The sequence below is a fragment of the Pongo abelii genome, chromosome 18 (genome assembly GCF_028885655.2).
Source record: "Pongo abelii isolate AG06213 chromosome 18, NHGRI_mPonAbe1-v2.0_pri, whole genome shotgun sequence".
NCBI classification, from domain to species: domain Eukaryota; kingdom Metazoa; phylum Chordata; class Mammalia; order Primates; family Hominidae; genus Pongo; species Pongo abelii.
Window position 1 is genome coordinate 9,946,819 of NC_072003.2, and position 8,623 is coordinate 9,955,441.

Sequence of the window (8,623 nt, forward strand, 5' to 3'; positions counted from 1 at the left end):
TCTCTAACAGCAGCCCCACTCTTGTTCTCAGGGGATGGTTCTGATAGGGAAGGCATTTCAGGTAGGGAGGCATTGACTAAGCCTGTCCCATTTCACTCATGAGGAAACTGACCCTCAGAGAGGTTGCCCAAGGTCTCACAGGTGGGGTTGAATCCAGGTCTGCTCAAATGCAAAGGCCAGACTCTCAACCTCAGCCTCCCTTAAGCTAGCTGAGGCCTCTCCTGACCTGATTCCATTCTTCCCTTCACCCTCCAGCCTAGTCCCCATCCAGAAAGTCCAGCATTTCAAACCACAACATGTTCCTGGAGGTTTTTATTCAATGCAGCTATGACACCCAGAGGAGTCTCAGAAACAAACAAGAAAGCCTGTCTATGAGCAGAACCACAGTCACCCATCCCTTCATGATCATGGATCCATAGTCATCTATCACGGCACCATGGCACTAAATGTCAAGACCATGCCTGCACACCTGCACTGGAGATTTCAACATGCCACTAAGAAATAGGAACTAACACTCAGCACAAAATGTTCTCTAGAGCTAGTTTGGACATTCTCTGTAAAGAAGAGACCTGGTGAGATAATCTGAGATGCCTCAGTGCTTTATAATTATATGAGTCATTTCCACCCAGATAGGACTGGATAGAGTTTAGAATGTTACTTGCACTGTGTGCTACTATACCACTGAAAGAGGGGTGGAACTTGCTGGAGCAAATTAATTGTGGCATTTTTGCTCCATGTGGGGTCAACCCAGCCTAATACTGTGGCAAGAATAGAGATGAAATAGCTAAAATGGAATCAACCCAATGTCCATCTCAGTGATTTGAATAAATCATCATATTACATTCATTCCTTGAAATATACTGCTATGAAATGAACAAACCATATGGGACCCAACACAGATTCATCATAAATATATATATATATGTATATATATATATATATATTTTTTTTTTTTTTTTTGAGGTGGAATCTCTCTCTGTCACCCAGGCTGGAATGCAGTGGCATGATCTCGGCTCACTGCAACCTCCGCCTTCCAGGTTCAAGCGATTCTCCTGCCTCAGCCTGCCGAGTAGCTGGGATTACAGGTGTGCACCACCACACCCAGCTAATTTTTGTACTTTTGGTATAGACAGGGTTTCACCATGTTGGCCAGGATGGTCTAGATCTCCTGACCTCATGATCCGCTAGCCTCAGCCTCCCAAAGTGCTGGGATTATAGGCGTGAGCCACCACATCCAGCCAATTCATCTTATAATATTGAGTAAACAAAATATCAAACACAAAAGAATACAACACAGTGTGATTCTATTTAAGGTTCAAAGCAAGCAAAGCTAAACTATATTGTGAGGGTACATGCTTAGGCAGTAAAACTATAAAAACAAGCAAATAACTGAGAACTACAGAAGAAAGGGAGTGAAGGGGAAATAAACAGAAGTTTCTGGGGTTCTGGCAATATCTATATCTTGAACTTGTTGGTGATTACATGGGTGTTTCCTTTATAACTATTTGTTATACTTTATATACTGTATATGTTGCATAGATGTGTTACATGAATGCTATATATCACAATAAAAATGTTTTAAGACTGTCATTGGGGGCCAGGCGTGGAGGCTCACACCTGTAATCCCAGCACTTTGGGAGGCCAATGTGGAAGGATCACTTGAACCCAGGAGCTTGAGACCAGCCTGGACAACATAGCGAGATCCTGACTCTACTGAAAATACAATTTAAAAAATTAGCCAGGCATGATGGCATGCACCTGTAGTCCCACCTATTCGGGAGAAAGAGGTGAGAGGATTGCTTGAGTCCTGGAGTTTGAGGCTGCAGTGAGCTGTGATTGCACCACTGCATTCCAGGCTGGGTGACAGCACAAGAGCCTGTTTCAAAAAAAAAAAAAAATTAAAGAATGTCATTAGGGAATTACACATTATAAACAACAATGGGATATCACTATACACCTATTAGCATGGCCAAAATCCAGAACACTGACAACCCCAAATGCTAGCAAGCATGTGAAGAAACAAGAATTCTCATCCATTGCTGGTGGGAATGTAAAATGGTACAGCCACTTTGGGAGACAGTTTGGGAGTTTCTTACAAAGCTAAACATACTCTTATTATATGATTCAGCAATTATACTCCTTGATATTTACCCAAATGAAGTGAAAATTTATGTCCACATAAAAACCTGCACACAGATGTTTATAGCAGCTTTACTCATGATTGCCAGAATTTGGGAGCAACCAAAATATTCTTCAGCAGGTGAATGGATAAAAACTGAAGTACATCCAACAGTGGAAAATTATTCAGTGCTAAAAAGAAATGAGCTATCAAGCCATGAAAAGATATGGACAAACTTTAAATTCATATTACCAAGTGAAAGAAGCTAGCCTGAAGAGGGTACGTATAGGATGATTCCAACTCTAGGACATCCTGGTATGGAGACAGTGAAAAGATCAGTGATAGCCAGGGGTTGGGGAGGAAGAAGGGATGAACAGGCAGAGCAGAGGATTTGTAAGGCAGTGAAACTCTTCTTTATGATACTTTAATGGTGGGTACATGTCATTACACATTGGTCCAAACCTACAGGAGGTACAATACCAAGAGTGAGCCCTAATGTAAACTATGGACTTGGGTGATAGATGAGTGATATGTTTTGGCTGTGTCCACAACCAACTCTTACCTCGAATTGTAATAATCCCCACGTGTCAAGGGCGGGGCCAGGTGGAGATAATTGAATCACGGGGGCAGTTTCTCCCATACTGTTCTCGTGATAGTGAATAAGTCTCATGAGTTCTGATGGTTTTATAAATGGGAGTTCTCCTGCACAATCTCTCTTGCCTGCCGCCATGTAAGATGTGACTTTGCTCCTCACTTGCCTTCCACCGTGATCGTGAGGCCTCCCCAGCCATGTGGAACTGAGTCAACTAAACCTCTTTCCTTTATAAACTACCCAGTCTCAGGTATGTCTTTATTCACAGTGTGAGAACAGACTACTACAATGATGATGTGTCAATGTAAGTTCACCGATTGTAACCGATGCACCACTCTAGGGGGATAGGGAAGGAGGATGTTGCTAGTGAGGGAGCTTAAGGGCAGGGGTGAGGAAGAATATGATCCACGCACAGGGAATCTCTGTATTTTCCACACAGTTTTGCTGAGAACCTAAAACTGCTCTAAAAATAAAGTTTATTATTATTTTTAAGTTTTAAGAAATAAAGAAAAGGCAAAGGAAGAAAAGAAAAGGAAAAAGGATCTTGGGCACATAACTTACTCTCAGCACCTCGTCTATAAAATAGGAACAACAATATCTCACTCATAGAGTTGTGAGGACAAAAAGTGAGAAAATGTGCAAGCTGTCCAGTGTATCTTCCATTCATCTGGGAGTTACTGACCAGGACATGAGTTCATATTCAAGAGCCACTGCCCCCTTACTAGCTAGAAAAAACCCAACTGGCCAGGAGAAGTGTCTCAGGCCTGTAACCCCAGCACTTTGGGAAGCCATGGCAGGAGGATCACTTGACCCCAGGAATTTGAAATCAACCTTGGCCTTAGTGAGACCTCATTTCAGTGGCACGTGCCTTTAATCCAGCTACTCGGGAAGCTGAGGCGGGAGGATCCAGCTACTCCGGAAGTTTGAGCCCAGGAGATCCAGGCTGCAGTGAGCTGTGATCTTGCCATGCACTCCAGCCTGGGTGATCGGATCTAACCAAAAAAACAAACAAACAAATAAACAAAAACACGCCCACTAACTTGAAGGAAACAGATGTAGTTTATTTATTTATTTATTTATTTATTAGACAGGATCTTGCTCTGTCACCCAGGCTGGAGTGCAGTGGCATCATTGCAGCTCGCTGTGGCATTTATCTCCCAGGCTCAAGTGATCCTCCCACTTCACCCTCCCCAGTAGCTGGGACTACAGGTACATGCCACCACACCCAGCTAATTTTTTAATTTTTGTAGAGAAAGGATCTCACTATGTTGCCCAGGCTGGTCTCAAACTCCTGGCCTCAAGAGATCCTCCCACCTTGGCCTTCCAAAGTGCTGGGATTGCAGGAGTGAGCCACTGCACCTGGCCAAGATGCAGTTTAAATAAAATAGGATAAATAAATAAATAAAATAGAAACAGAAATCAAACGAAAGACCCAAAGGCTGTCGGACAGTGACAAGTTGAAAAGTGGCTAATCCTTCCCTGGGGACAAAGGTACATTAGCCTCCCCACCCCTCATCTCACACTCTGGTTGCTCTGTGTATTTGAGGCTGAGAATTGCAGTCTGCTGGGATTCTACAATCAGTGCTAGGATTCAGGGAGGAGAGGCTGGTCAGGAGGAGACTCTGCCCACGATCCTCTACCACATTTGTGGCCTCCCCAGGGTCCTGGGGGTAACCTAGAAAGAAGATAAACAGAGCGGGCTTGTGACAATTGAAAATATCTATTTTTCTCCCAAAGCCAGACACAAGAAGGAACAGGATGACTTCTTCAGCTCATCTCAAGGGAACATTTTGATCCAGGTCTAATGGATCACTAAAGTCTCTTCTCCCCGCTGAGTGGGTGGAATGTCAACAGCCCAGAGCAACAGTACCCCCAGTTGTGTTCCAAATGTCTTCAGTCTCTCATTCATTCTGCAAATAACCCCAACTCCAGCTCCAGCCCCTGTGATGAGCCAGGTGCTGGCATTATAGCAGCCAGGCAAGGCTCTGCTCTCAAGCAGCTAACATTGTAGCTCAAACAAAAAATAACAAATAGGCCAGGTGCGGTGGCTTACGCCTATAATCCCAGCACTTTGGGAAGTTGAGATAGGCGGATCATGAGGTCAGGAGATCAAGACCAGCCTGGCTAACGGGGTGAAACCCCATCTCTACTAAAAATACAAAAATAGCAGGGCATGGTGGTGGGTGCCTGTAATCCCAGCTACTCAGGAGGCTGAGGCAGGAGAATCGCTTGAACCCGGGAGGCAGAGTTTGCAGTGAGCCAAGATCGCGCCACTGCACTCCAGCCTGGGCGACAGAGAGAGACCCTGTCTCAAAATAAATAAATAAATAACAAATAGGTCATTCCAGAGAGTGACAGATCTAAAAAGAAAATCTAAGTTGCCAGGTGCAGTGGCTCATGCCTGTCATCCCAGAAATCTGGCAGGCCAAGGTGGGAGGATTCATTGAGCCCAGGAGTTCGAGACCAGCTTGGACAACACAGCAAGACCCCATTTCTACTTTAAAAAAAATGAAATGAAATAAGAAAGAAAATTAAAGGGTGTGTAAAGGAGAGCTACTTGGGCAGATAGTAGGGGTCAACGCATGATGGGATGGGCAGGGAAGGGACAATTGAGCAGATAATATTTAAGCCATGGGTTGGGCGCAGTGGCTCATGCCTGTAATCCCAGCACTCTGGGAGGCCAAGGTAGGTGGATTATCCAAGGTCAGGAGTCAGAGACCACCCTGGCCAACATGGCGAAACCCCATTTCTACTAAAAATACAAAAATTAGCCAGGCATGGTTGCGGGCGCCTGTAATCCCAGCTACTCAGGAGGCTGAGGCAGGAGAATTGCTTGAATCCAGGAGGCAGAGGTTGCAGTGAGTCAAGATCGCGTCACTGCACTCTAACCTGGGCGACAGTGAGACTCTGTCTCAAAAAATTAAAAAAATAATAAAATAAAAAATAAAAATAATTTAAGCTATGTTGGACAAGAAGGAGTCAGTTGTGACGATGGAAACTGGGCTGAGAGTGGGCTTTCTGAGCCAAGGGGAATGCAAATAAAAAGACCTGTAGGCACAAATTAGCTAAAACCTTGTATTAGTCTCTTAACTAAATAAAACTGGGTGACTTCAACCAACAGACCTGCATTCCCACACAGTTCTGGAGGCCATGAGTCCAAAATCAAAGTATCAGCATGGCTGGGTCCTTCTGGAAGCTCTAAGGGAGAATCCATTCGGCGTCTCTGTCCTGCCGCCTGGAGGCTGCTGGCAATCCTGGGCGATCTTTGGCTCTTACATGCCTCACCCCAATCTCCGCCTGTCTCCACACTGTCTTCTTTCTGAGTCCTCTCCTCTTGTGATAAGGACAGCCGTTATTGGATTTAGGGCCTGCCCTAAATCCAGGATGATTTCATTTCAAGATCCTTAACTACTTGCATCTACAATGACCCTATTTCTTTTCTTTTCTTTTTTTTAAATACAGGGTCTCTCTCTGTTGCCCAGGCTGGAGTACAGTGACGCAAACACCACTCACTGCAGCCTCAACCTCCTGGGCTCAAGTGATCCTCCCTCCTCTGCCTCCCAAGTAACTGGGAACATAAGTGTGCACTACCATCCCCAGCTAATTTTTTAAAGCTTTTTTGTTTATTTTGCTTTATTCCTTTTTACAGCTGAATAATAATCCATTGTATGGATACATCACATTCTGTCTAGCTTGAGAAAACATATAATTGTGAGGGTTTTGTAATTTTACGTAGTTGATCTTATACAGTATGAATGGCACTGTAACTTATTTTGTTTTTTGTTTTTTTGTTTTTCATCTACCAATGCAACGTGGTGAAGTGAGTAAAATTGGTGGGTTCTTTAAAATATAACAGACACTGTCAGATTATCTCAAGAAATGGAAGGGAGTTATTGTCCGGAACTCTCCACGGGTGATAGGCCACTCATTCTCACAGCACGCCAAGAAAGGTATTATCAGTATTCGAGACACTAGGAAACTAAGTTTCAAAGAAGTAAAGCAATTGCCTAAGTACCAAGCATATGAAAAGCTCTTCAAAATTAGGTATTGAATGGATGAATATAATTAATCAGTGGACGAGCTGGGGATTTGAACTCAGCTCTGTGCTCTTGAAGGTCAACCTCCTGCCTCTGCGCACAGAACCAGGAACTAGAGCGCGGACTGCTGTGCATTTAAAGCAGCTGCCGTTATATGCTGATGGAAGGTGGGGGCAGAATTATAATCACCCACTTTCAGCAGTCCTGGGGGACAAGCTCTCTCTCCAGGAGGATAAAATTTTCTAGGGCTGACTGGGAAAACACATCAAGCATTTGGTAAATGCACGACCTTTGGAGAAAAGGCTGTTCTGAATAACCTAGCTAATAATAATCACCCGACAGCAATTTCCTGCAAGCTGGTTTCTTAATACACATCTGGCAGTTCATCCGCCTTCCCTCTGCTGCAGACGTGGTTTGTCATTAGTCCAGGTGGTGGGAGTGACGGACACTCCAGCGTGTGTGAGCATGCACCTTAACCCTTGCTTTGCCAAGTCTGGGGGAGACTCTCAAAGCAAAAGACCTGCCTGGGACACTAGGAAGGGCATTTAACCCTAAGGCTCCACCCAGCGGACTCACTAGGACATTTTGAAAATGTGAGTCTGAGGCCAGGTGCGGTGGCTCATGCCCATAATCCCAGCACTTTGGGAGGCCAAGGCGGGCAGATCACTTGAGGTCAGGAGTTTGAGACCAGCCTGGCCAACATGGTGAAACCCCGTGTCTACTAAAAATACAAAAATTAGCTGGATGTGGTGGCACACGCCTGTAATCCCAGCTACTCAGGAGGCTGAGGCAGGAGAATTGCTTGATCCCGGGAGACAGAGGTTGCAGTGAGCTGAGATGGCGTCACTGCACTCCAGCCTGGTCAACAAAGGGAGACTCTGTCAAAAAGAAAAAAGAAAAGAAAATATGAGTCTGCATCTCACTGGCTAGGTAACACTGAGCAAGGCACTTCGCCTCTCTGAGCTTCGGAATGGGTGTGACAATGAAGCAAAACCACAAGATGAAGGGGCCAGCAGTGTGCCTTGTTTATAACTGAGGCTCCGGAACAGACGGCCCCCTCCCACACTCCCCCAGCTACCATCTCTTCGCAGCCCTGCCAAGAAGGGCTGGCTTTCTTTCCCCTTACCTGGTGACCTATTACTGTGTTGCAAACCACCTCAAGATTTGTAGCACAAATAATAACCCTTTGGGGGCCATCTGGGCTGCTATAACAGAATACCATACATGGGGTGGCTGATAAACACATTCATTTCTCATGGTTCTAGGGGCTGGAAAGTCCAAAATCAAGGCACTGGCAGATTCTGTGTCCAATTCTTGGTCATAGATAGCTGTCTTTTTGCTGTGTCCTCACATGACAGAAGGAGTGAGGCAGCTCTTTGGGGCCTCTTTTGTAGGGACACTAATCTCCTATAAAAGATCATAGGTTTGACAAGAGGAGGAATTTGATCTTTTGATTTTTAAGGGTCATTCCCCTTGGTTTAAATTTAAAGACAAAACTCCCAAGGGTGTGAACAATGCCTTCCTAGTGCCCTCCCCACCACCCAACATCCTCTGGGGATAACTGAGAGAACCCTCAGCGAACTAGAGAGAAAACTAAGAATAGAATCTGGTCTCAAGACACCCAACTGGCGATCTGTGTATTGGCCTGGGGGATTTCAGGAAACAAAATCTGTTTCTTAAAAAAAAAAAAAAAAAATCTTATTTGTGTCGCTTAGTCACCCTGTCAACTCTCCAAGTTTTATCATCAGTAACCATGAAATTGATGTCGATTTAATTCTGTTTTGAAAAGAGAAAAAAAAAGTAATTTAGACAAAGGTTGCCAGCTGAGGCCATGTGTGTGTGTGTATATGTGAGCACACAGGGATATAGATTTTA